This window comes from Bidens hawaiensis, unplaced genomic scaffold, assembly GCF_021521415.1.
Source record: "Bidens hawaiensis isolate Kalapana, Puna unplaced genomic scaffold, B.hawaiensis_p1.1 tig00002338_1, whole genome shotgun sequence".
NCBI classification, from domain to species: domain Eukaryota; kingdom Viridiplantae; phylum Streptophyta; class Magnoliopsida; order Asterales; family Asteraceae; genus Bidens; species Bidens hawaiensis.
The window spans coordinates 2,171,522-2,183,344 of NW_027491126.1; the positions used below are offsets into that span (position 1 = coordinate 2,171,522).

General features: G+C 34.4%; 2 pseudogenes; both read left to right on the plus strand.

Moving 5' to 3' along the window:
* Positions 1–1,230: 1,230 nt before the first annotated feature.
* Positions 1,231–2,463, plus strand: LOC143618691 (UDP-glycosyltransferase 88B1 pseudogene; annotated as a pseudogene).
* A 4,203-nt stretch (positions 2,464–6,666) lies between these two features.
* LOC143618423 (UDP-glycosyltransferase 88B1 pseudogene) lies at positions 6,667–8,173 on the plus strand (annotated as a pseudogene).
* The last annotated feature ends 3,650 nt before the right edge of the window (positions 8,174–11,823 follow it).

Genomic DNA, 11,823 nt, shown 5'->3' on the forward strand with positions numbered 1-11,823 from the left:
CAAACCGCAAACATTTTTGCATAACTTTTTTTACTTCGAAACCTTTAGTAATATGATACTCAAATTAAAGGTAATAAAATGCTCGTTTTTATGATGCCATTTATTTTAAAAAAATATTAACGTACGAAAACGTTATGACCGTTTAAAAATCGTGGGGGTAGTTGGGTTAAAAGTGAAAATAAAATTATATATAAGTAAAAGACTAAGGTGTTGTAATTTTAGAGGATGAAACTTTTATTATTTTGAAAAATTGCAAATAGTGAGATTTAAATGTTATAATGACATTTTTGCCCCTAGTTCATGTCGTACCTCATGCATTATATGTTGTAAATTACTTAAAAATAGCGTCTTAATTTGCCCATCAATGTGTATTATATATCGTATAGATAGAGTGAATTATCTTATAAATTAGAAAGTAATCATCCTAACTAGAATATAAGTTGTTGGTTTGTACCGAAGTTGGTTAATTGAATGTCACATGCTTAAATATGTTTTACGCCACACCTTTTTATGTTATTCTATGCAGCCTTTTAGAGTTCAAATCTATTTTACATTTTTTTTTTCTTTTCTATGTAGCTTTTTATGATTTCATAAACCAAAACTCTTAAACAAAAATACAATTACAAACGCCGCTCTCTGCCACTCTCCCCTCTCCACCATGATTACTCAGGCGCCACACCTCCTTCCTTTGATAGTTTGGGCATCCAGCTGAATGATTGTATTATATTATGTAACGATTTCAAAAGTTTTTGACTTGTAGGAAACAATTATAAAAAAAATTGAATTTGTAAAGTCCACCGTATTTATATTATGTGTTTTTAATTTTGAATAACGGTGTCATTTTTATTATTTTATCATATTTGTATTATGTAATGAACCGACCCGAAAAATTTATATCCGATTCCATGAATTTGAGACATTTAAAAGTAGTGCATAACTTGAAAAAAATTATTGAATCTACCACTAATATACTTAACAATAATAATGTCCAATAGAATCCTCTACGGTGATTCTGTAATAGGGATGAGCTCGGGATGGTGCCGGTACCGACCTCGAAATTCCTAATTCTGAAAATTCAAAATATTTGGTACCGAAATGTTCGTTCGGACGCACGGTACCGGTATTTCGTGCAAAATTCGAGAAATATCTGTACCATACCGATATTGAAAACTAAAAACTTGGTACATGTACTAATCTGTACCGAAAACGCTCATCCCTGTCCCTGTTATTTAACCATCTCCCACAATCGGCTACCATGTTTCGCTTATAGAGATCGGAAAACTCATCCACACCCACCACCCTTCACTCTCCGTTATTATTTTAATAATCCCCGCACCATATGAAACTGGCTCACTTTTCAAGTGTCATGAGACCATCGTAAGTCGTAACCATCACCCAAAAATCAACCATCAAAGCGGTGATCCTTGATTTGATTTCTTTTCAAATGCAACTTTTCAAGTTTCAAAAAGTCTAGATATACCCACTCACTTTTCCAGATGGGTGTTGCTTTCAACCTCTGCGTGATGTTGTATTCGCCAACTATCCACAAAACAACCTCGCAAAGCATTAAAGATCTAAATATGTTCTTTGATATTTTAGGAGTGCCTTAGATTCATACTTCCTACATGCCCACGACTGCCTTTGAACGCGAAAGTAACTCGTACAAAAACCTATTAAAAACTTCTAGTAACATGGCGAAATCTTAAGGCATCATGCTAAACAACTCTTTAGAGTTAGAGGAAAGCTCAATCTCAGAGGGATGGTAATTCCATCACTGACGGTCCAAGTTCACCTGTTTATTTTATCGGGCCTTTGAACGCTAGTGGCAATGAAGCAAACGCTAATGAAAACGAGTGTTTAAAATGGTTGAATACACAACCTAGTAAAAGTGTGGTGTTTTTATGCTTTGGGAGTGTTTAAAAAGGAACAATTAGTGGAAATAGCTGTCAGATTAGAGAGAAGTGGGCAAAGATTTTTGTGGGTGGTGCGTAACCCGAGCTTAGGTGGTAAAGAGTTTGATCTTGAGGAGATTCTTCCGAAAGGGTTTTTAACCCGGACTAAGGATAAGGGTCTGGTGGTGAAGAACTGGGCGCCTCAGTCGGCGATACTTAATCACGAGTCAGTGGGTGGATTTGTGAGTCACTATAGGTGGAACTCTTCGCTTGAGGCCATTGTTTATAGTTTTCCAATGGCGGCATGGTCTTTGTACGCGGAGTAGAAGATGAATAGGGTGTTTTTGGTTGAGGAAATAAAGGTGGCGCTATGGTTGGCAATGTCCGCAGATGGGTTTGTGACCAGAGAGGCAGTGGAGGAGACCGTTAGGCAGTTGATAGATGAAAAGGAATGGAGGTTGGTGAGAGAACGGGTTTTGGCATGAGTGGAAGAGCAAAGGCTGCAGTGGAAGACGACGGTTGCTCTCGTGTTGATTTCTTGAAATTAACTCGATCATGGACCGATCTGTGACTCGGTGACCGTTAGTGTTGATTATTGCGTAACTTTTATTAACTATGCATTCTTTTCGTAACTTTAAATATGATGTTTGGCCGGTTGCGGAAGTAGAACTTATTCTTGATGATCACAATATTGTAATAAATTCGTAACTACTATGGTTAATTGAAGTTTCTACATCTTAAAAACATTTTATAATTGATTATTTTTTAAACATGAATAATAGATAGAACAAATAGCCTAAATGTTTTTTAAGTTTAAATCTAATTTTTTTTACACGTCTACAATCCACGCCCTTTTATAATGGGGCGCAACCTAAAAAAAATTTTCTCGAACAAGGATGACAATTCTGACTCAATGAAAATTTATCTTCCTATTAACTATAACTATCAACTAAAAGCGAAAAATACTAGGGTCTACTTCTTTGCAAAGAATGGAGGTTTGTTTTTAAAACAACAAAAGTCCGGACACCCGCAATAAACCTGGTTATCCTTTCGCATGAAAAAAAGAATGTGGACTTAGGGTTGTAAACAAACCAAACATTCAGCGAACACTTCGTGAAGTGTCCGGCTGGAAGTTCGTTTATGTTCGTTCGTTTAAATAAATGAGCGTAAATGAATAAGAAATTTCGTTTGTTTAGTAAAACGAACTTAATAGAGGCGCCGTTCATTCAATTGTGTTTGTGAATGTTTGGTAATGTGTTCATGAAAGTTTTTTGTACATTATTTATTTTATCTAGTCATTTTATATTCTATAATTTATTACCACTAACATAAAATAAGAAACCATATTATCAAATTGTTTTTGTATTGTTCCCTTATTCATATTGATGATTACATCAATTTCAATCTCTAGGCATTACCGATTGTATTTGTGTTCATAAACCGTTCATAAACACATTCATTTCCTTAATAAACGAACACGAATATAAAATCTTGTTCGTTATGTGTTTTTATAAATTGTTCGTGAACGCATTATTTTCTTAACAAATGAACCTAAACAATGCCTTGTTCGTGTTCATTCGGTTGGTGACTTGGCCCACCAAACCATGAGGAAAACCCATGGCCAGAAAAACCCTAGCTCAGTCCAGAATAAAATGCTCCAGCAAGACTCGAACCCACAACCTACCTTAAGGAAAGCCATGATTTTGAAACAAGAATGAGAAACTTAACACATAATTATAATATGTTTTTTTCTTAACTTTCGAATTATTAGCGGGTCGTGCACAGTAACTCATCGACGCCGAAGAACGATAACTTTATTTTTAGTAGGATCGGTTTTGCTATTCAAAAGGGGGTGGCGGCGCAGCTTGTTGCCCGCTTACCTGCCTCTTTATTGTAATTGGATCCTTTTATTTTTAATATTACGAAATTAAAATATGTTGTTCCCGAAATACAAAAAAAAAAAATTTATTATCAATTGGAGGCTTTTGATTCCATTGATGAGGATAACACATAATTATGCTCTTGAGATAGTTAGTAACATAAAATCATGACCGCTTTGTTCGATTTAGGTAAATCAGTTATGTCACTAAAACAGTACTAAAAATAATATTGAAAAACAAAAAATCTAAAACCGAACCATGATGGATTATTGTTTTTTTGATACATTCGGTTACGATTTGTAACAACTCGGACTTTTTGAATTAATATTTTTTTTAATTTAATATAATATATATAAACTACTTTGAAACATATACGTCTTTTAACCCTACACTACACTTTTACCCCTAAATGTTCCCCTCCCTAATCTACAAGGACTAAACTGCAATATCTGTTAATTATAACCATCCAACCCATATACCCCTCAATCAACCTGGATATCCATAACCCAAACTCGCGACCCATTTAACCAGATCGTATCTTGCACCTCAATTCTCGCCACGAGTATGGAAATTGAATCAAAACGCGTATTAATCATTCCTTTTCTGGCTTACCGACACTCTAAACATGGCTAATCAATCAATTCTTATTCGCGTTTCTATCTTTAACCAAACCGACAAATCGTTTAACCCTCATACACGAAATTGATCATAGTATTTCAATTAATTATGCGTACATCATCCATATACCAGCGCCTAACAAGCGCTACAAGCAATTATATTATCATCATCGTTTTGTACCAGTTCTTGATCGAAATAGGGCCGGCCACTGTAACGTCAGTTTAACCCTCTTCCGATCGTCGATAGAGGTAACTAAATATATGGTTATGATCGCGAGAACATGTAGATCAAAAGCCCTAAGTTGTTTTGATTAATTATACACGGATTCAATCAATTGAAATTGTTAGGGTTTGTTCTTGATTTTAGTTTAAATAGTTTATGTTAATAATTATTCAAATCGGATCCTTGTTGCATATTGTTGATGAGCCCAGCTGGTAAATACCCTTGGTTATTAGGGCAGAGGTCACGGGTTCGATCCCTTTTTAGGGTTTTTGTAGATTTATCTTTTTAAACCATTTTATTAAATATAATAATTATTATTAAACAAATTATCATATTAAAAACCGACTATACTACTTATGTTTCTCGTCCGTGTATGAACGTATATGTGTATTTAGTTATACATATATGTATATATACGTATATATAAAACCACGTAAACAAATATTTTTGATTATATATATATATATATATATATATATATATATATATATATATGTCTTTGTGTATATAAGTAAGTATATATAAGTATATTTCTACTAATAATATTATATCTACGCTATTTTATTAAAACCCGACACTTTGATTCACGTTTCATTATCATTTAACGTCTTTATAAACTTGTTATATTTATTATATATATATATATATTATCTAATAATTGTAATAAATAGATGTTTCTTAAAAGTTTTAAACAAAATATTTATTTAAATCTTACTACATAATATTTATTTATCTACACATTATTATAATTACTTTATTTATTTAAATATTATTATTTTATAAGAATATTTTATATCTTAGTTGTTTAAGTTATTTAAGTAATTAAGTATATACTTTATCAAGAATAATTAATAGTGGTTTTTATAAATAATGAAACTAATAGCATTATATAGACAAATGATAACAATAATCACGATTTCACAATAACAATAACCGTAGAGATCGATCAACCGTTCAATAAACATTCTAATCCCAAACATAACTTAACCACATTGAAATCTTAACTCATTATACATGTTATATCGTTTATAATTGAACTCATGATATTATTATATTTAAACTAGGAATCCTCGACGGTAAATCCCGAAGGGTTCAATCATTCTCACATCCTCACTCGTATTTTTGTGCATCTACTCAGGTGAGTAATCACTCCCCTATTTTACTTGTTTTCAAACGTTTTGGGGACACTTGCGTACCATTTATCTTATTATTTCTCAAACGCAAACAGTGATCTTTGTGTTGTGTATCAATTGAATGATTGCCTGTACTTGCTATTTGCTTACTTGCTTACTTGAATCGCATTCGGAGAGGTCCTACATAATCTCATTATAGTATGATCATACGACCGTCGTAGTGGCCGGAGCCCGATCGCATTGGCAATGGTTTCACCGACACCTCATTTTTTGGTAACCAATGTCCATTCGCATGGCAACGGTTTAGCCCTTTCTTTATGGTTGATTGTTTATGTATGTGCTATGATTTAATTGTTTATACTCACAGATAACAGTTTTGCCTATTTTTATTCACTTATATCATTATATATTATACCATTTTTGTTTGTGTCAAAACTGGTGATCAACTCACTCAACATGTCTTGTTGACAAATATATATTTTGTACGCATTTGCAGGTTATAGATTTGGATTGCTTATCCAACTGAAGCTCACATAGAGATGACTTTAGGATAAAACATATAAAAGAATAGTTGGTTTTGTATTTGAAATTTTCTTTATTTTTGTTGTATATGAATATTGTTTGATAAGAAATAAATTAATTAGATATTGTTGCTTTATAATTTCACGATAGTAACCTTGTGAGCTGTGACAATCAGTTCACGCCCTAACATTTCCGCCATAGGTTGGGGTGTGACACGATTTACTTAATGGTTTTTGCACACGTCCTCTACTCCTTGTTTAATGATAGTAAGCTATCCTTATTATTATTTTTTTAATAAAAAACAGCCCTTTATTTATTTGTTGCATGAGTAGAGACACTTTGACGGTTTGGTAGCCTATGTACCCTAAAACATGGCCACATTGCTCAACAACAAAATCGTGAACGTTGGCTCAACAGCTCGTGTCACGTACAAATTTACTGACCACTTTAGTTTTGATCCCTTTATATATTGGACAACACTTTAACATGCTATTTCCATCAAACACAACCACTAGAAATGGACTCATCTACGGTGATCCTGTATCCGTCTCCCACAATCGGCCACCTGGTTTCGATGGTAGAGATTGGAAAACTCATCCACACCCACCACCCTTCACTCTCCGTTATTATTCTAATAATCCCCGCACCATACGAAACAGACTCCACTGATAAATATATCAGTACTGTCAAAGCCACCACCCCGTCCATAAAGTTCCACTACCTCCCCCCTACCCCTTTTCCCGAAGGCTTCTCTACTGATTTCCTAGACCTTGCTTTCGGGATCCCCGAGCTTTACAACCCGGTCTTTCATGATACCCTCGTAGCCATCACCCAAAAATCAACCATCAAAGCAGTGATTCTTGATTTTCTTTCAAATGCAGCCTTTCAAGTTTCTAAAAGTCTAGATATACCCACTTACTATTTCCAAACGGGTGCCGCTTCTGATCTTTGTGTGATGTTGTATATGTCAACTATTCACAAAACAACCTCTAAAAGCATTAAAGATCTAAATATGTTCTTTGATATTCCAAAAATACCTCGGATTCATACTTCCTACATGCCCACGACTTCCTTTGATCGTGAAAGTAACACGTACAAAAACGTATTACAAACATCTAGGAACATGGCCAAATCTTCTGGCATCATAGTAAACAGCTTCTTTGAGTTAGAGGAAAGGGCTGCTCAATCTCTGAGGGATGGTAGATGCATTACTAATGGTCCAAGTCCGCCTGTTTATCTTATTGGGCCTTTGATCGCTAGTGGCGAAGCGAATGTGGATGAAAACGAGTGTCTAAAATGGCTGGATACACAACCTAGTAAAAGTGTAGTGTTTTTATGCTTTGGGAGTTTGGGCGTGTTTAAAAAGGAACAATTGGTGGAAATAGCTGTCGGATTAGAGAAAAGTGGGCAAAGATTTTTGTGGGTGGTGCGTAACCCGATTTTAGGCGGGAAAGAGTTTGATCTTGATGAGATTCTTCCGGAAGGGTTTTTAGCCCGGACGAAGGATAAGGGCCTGGTGGTGAAGAACTGGGCACCTCAGCCGGCGGTGCTTTCTCATCAGTCGGTGGGTGGATTTGCGAGTCATTGTGGGTGGAACTCGTCTCTTGAGGCGGTGGTTAGTGGCGTGCCAATGGTGACATGGCCGTTGTACGCTGAACAAAAGTTGAATAGGGTGTTTTTAGTGGAGGAAATAAAGGTGGCATTATGGTTGGCAATGTCCGAGGATGGGTTTGTGACCAGAGAGGCGATGGAGGAGACGGTTAGGCAGTTAATGGAAGGTGAGGAAGGGAGGTTGGTCAGAGAACGGGTTTTGGAGATGAGTGGAAAGGCAAAGGTTGCAACGGAGGAACTCGGTTCCTCTCGAGTTGATTTCTTGAAATTAACTCGAACATGGACTGACCTCTGACTCAAGGACTCGTGTTTTCATGTGAGCGTTGCTCATTGTGTAATTTTTTTATTATAATAAATTATTATTATCTTTTTCGTAATTTTATATGAGCTATTTACACAATTACATGTTTGATGAGATTATTTTAACCTAGACCTTTTTACATTATTGTTATTAATTTATTTGTAGCCTAACCTTGCAATTTCCTTGTAGAGTTGTGCAAAAGGAGTTTTGACTTAGCAATATTTTTTTAATGGCTAAATGTTATATTTTATAGGGATTGAACTTTGATCCCATATTTTAACCTTAACCACTTTACCAGTATTAAGGTGTGTTAAATAAATTTGTAAATACATGAATTAATATTTTAGAGTAAACCTTTTTTTTACTTTTTATTGGAAAACACCTCTAAGGCTCAAATTTAGTTTTCAATGGTACACTTTTTTTTTTATTGAAAACACCTCCAATTGAGTTTAGAACTGTCCACTCCCATTAATCAAATTTTAAACCCCCAATGTTTCATAGATATGTGGCCATGGGCCCATGGTTACCCAACTTTACTCCCTTCTTGGTCACTTGTGTGATGGTGGAAGGCTTTATGGTGGGCTGGTGGCATGACCAGATACAACTTTAGATGGTCACTTGGTGATGAAGCCCCATTACACATGATGTTAGCTTCTCAGGGTTAGAAGAAAGGGTTGCTCAATCTCTCAGTGATGGTAAATTCATCACTGACGGTCCAAGTCCGTCTGTTTATCTCATGGTGCCTTTGAACACTAGTGGCAATGATGGGGATGCGGATGTAAACAAGTGTTTAAAATGGTTGAAAACACAACATAGTAAAAGTGTAGTGTTTTTATGCTTTGGGAGTTTGGGCGTGTTTAAAAAGTAACAATTGGCAGAAATAGTAACCCGAGTTTGGGTGGTAAAGAGTTTTGTGATGAAGATCTGGGTATCTCAAATGGCAATGTTTTCTCATGAGTTGGTAGGTGGATTTGTAAGTCATTGTGTGTGTTACTTGTCTCTTGAGGCATTGGTTTGTGGTGTGCCAATAGTGGCATGGTCGTTGTACGCTAAGCAAAAGCTAGTAGGGTGTTTTTGGTTGAGGAAATAAAGGTGGCACAATGGTTGGCAATGTCGGTGGATGGGTTTGTGACTTGAGAGGTAATGGACTAATGGGGGAGACGGTTAGACAGTCAATGGACAATGAGGAAAGGAGATTGGTGAGAGAATGGATTTCGGAGATGATTGGAAAGGCAAAGGTAGTGGTGGAGGACCATGGTTCCTCTCGAGTTGTTTTCTTGAAACTAACTCGACCAGGGATCGACCTCTAACTTAGCAACTCATAGCCATCCACTCACCCAACTTTACTTACGCCTGGGTCACTTGTCTTGTGTCATGGTGGAAGGCTTAATGGTGGCGTGACCAAGTGCCACTTTGTAGTTTGTATGTTCTGTTTATGATTAAACCCCATTACACATTACCTTAAATATATTTTTGACGGCGTCACGTAAATTAGTTTCCCCACGCGTATGCCCTCCATTTAATACTCTCGTACACTTTCTTAATGTGCATTTTGGATATCTTGGGCTGCTTTACCATTTTTAATCATAAATGTTTTTTTTTTCCAACAAATGAAGCCCACGTGATTTTTACCTTGTTCATTATGATAGCCCCATACATCTTTTTCTTGTTGAAGGCTACTATATTTAACTACTAGCTTTTATTCTACGTATTACGGTGAACTGTTTTTCATTATTCGCATAATATTTATATATTTTTGTGAATTTTAATTTTATTTATCGTAAAAATATTAATAATTATACTTAAGGTTTGATGATAAAAGGGTTTCACAAATAAATGGGGGTGTTATAACCTAGTTTAAAAGCTATATGGGTTCAGTGAGACTCATATTTCTTCTATAAAATTGTTTTTAATTGCAAATAATATAATTTTTTAAATCGGATAATAATGTTTAGTATATTCCTATTTTATAGGATTTTCATATCAAATTTATGGTTAGATTAACTTTTAATTTAATGAGATGATATAACACCTTAAGGACAATCTGGGTTTGTTGAGACTAATATATGTGAATTCGGGTCAGATGCATGAGAAATCTCCATGTACTAATAAAACAATATGGTGACATGAGAGAATGTAGAAAGCAACCAGAGAGTTTTTACAGGTTTCGTTTATATATACTCAAGATTGTAATATATATCGTTAATATAAATAAAATCCTGATCAAATAATTTCATTTTAAGCATTATTAAAATTAAATAAATAATATTATTAAATTATATAAATAATGTTAAAAGACGGATAATAATAATAACAATATTAATGTATCACCCGCTGATCTCAAGTTTAGTATGAACGCTTCATAATAGCTTGATCAGTATTATTATTAAATAAAAGTAAGCTCAAAAGGTAATTTAAAGTGTAAGAAATATTATTTATAATTTATGTATAATTTAGACCTTATTAGATACTTCACCTTAAGCGTATTGAGAATTTGTAAGCAAAAACTTGTGTAAGAGGTTCAAAGATACTATGTCGCAATAATTGATCATCACTAGATTTTCTTTGATTTACGAATAGACGAATTCCTATAGAATATTGCTTCATAGTTATTCTATCTTTGTGAATAGTGAACCCATGACTAAGATATGATATTTTTAATGGGAATCAAGGAATTCTTGAAGAGAAAAGATGGGGAATAATTTGATTCTTCTTTTATGGTTAAAATGAGTTCACAACAAAATTCCACATTTTGCCAATTTGAATGGTCGATCATACACCAAATTAAAATCGTTATCTTATGAACCCTATGAAGTAAAGAAATGTATATTCTTATAATGTTAATACTTTTTTTCATGTTTCTTTAACATGATGACTGTCGTGTCAACTAATATTGTTTATAAAAGCGCTTGAAGCCTAATGTATCGGTGTATATACATGGTGGTGTTTTCTTTTCTAAATTGAGTTTTGGTTCTAGTTTCAATGAGGATAAAGAGGTACATATATGAGCATAATTAGTGGGTGTGTGAATCAATTAATTTGAAAAAAATAATAATAAATAATTAAATAATAATTGTTAAGATGTTTCCTACGTTACCCATAATATGTAGAAGTATTAACTTAATGTCATTCTTTAGAGAATATTCGGTTTGAATGCTACATGATGAAGAACATAATCCAGATTATGGAACGGGGAGACATGTAGACGATCATATCATGAGTGATTCGGCATATTTTGATTATACCGTTTGTTTTGTCAACGTAAATTTACAACTTTTTATTATTACCTACATAGAGAATTCTCATTAGGCCGGTACTACTTCTGCCAATCAAACCTTTAACCTTCGACCTCTCAGTGCTCTGCAAGCAAAGTGCCCAAAACGCGTTTGTGACATTTAAGTTTACACGAACGTAACATCTTTCATGTCCATGGTGGATGTGATATTTCTTTTGCTTTTACAAATGGTCAACAAAACAATTGGTTTAATTCCTTTTACTGATAAGTTCAAAGCCATTACAAAAATCAGGCACCAGATTCTTAGACCATGTTTTTACCAAATATAATGTGGGAAGATGTTCAAGAAAGCGAATTCGGAATCAATTCGGCAATTTGTTGAATAATATGAAGAAGGACCCAAATGGGC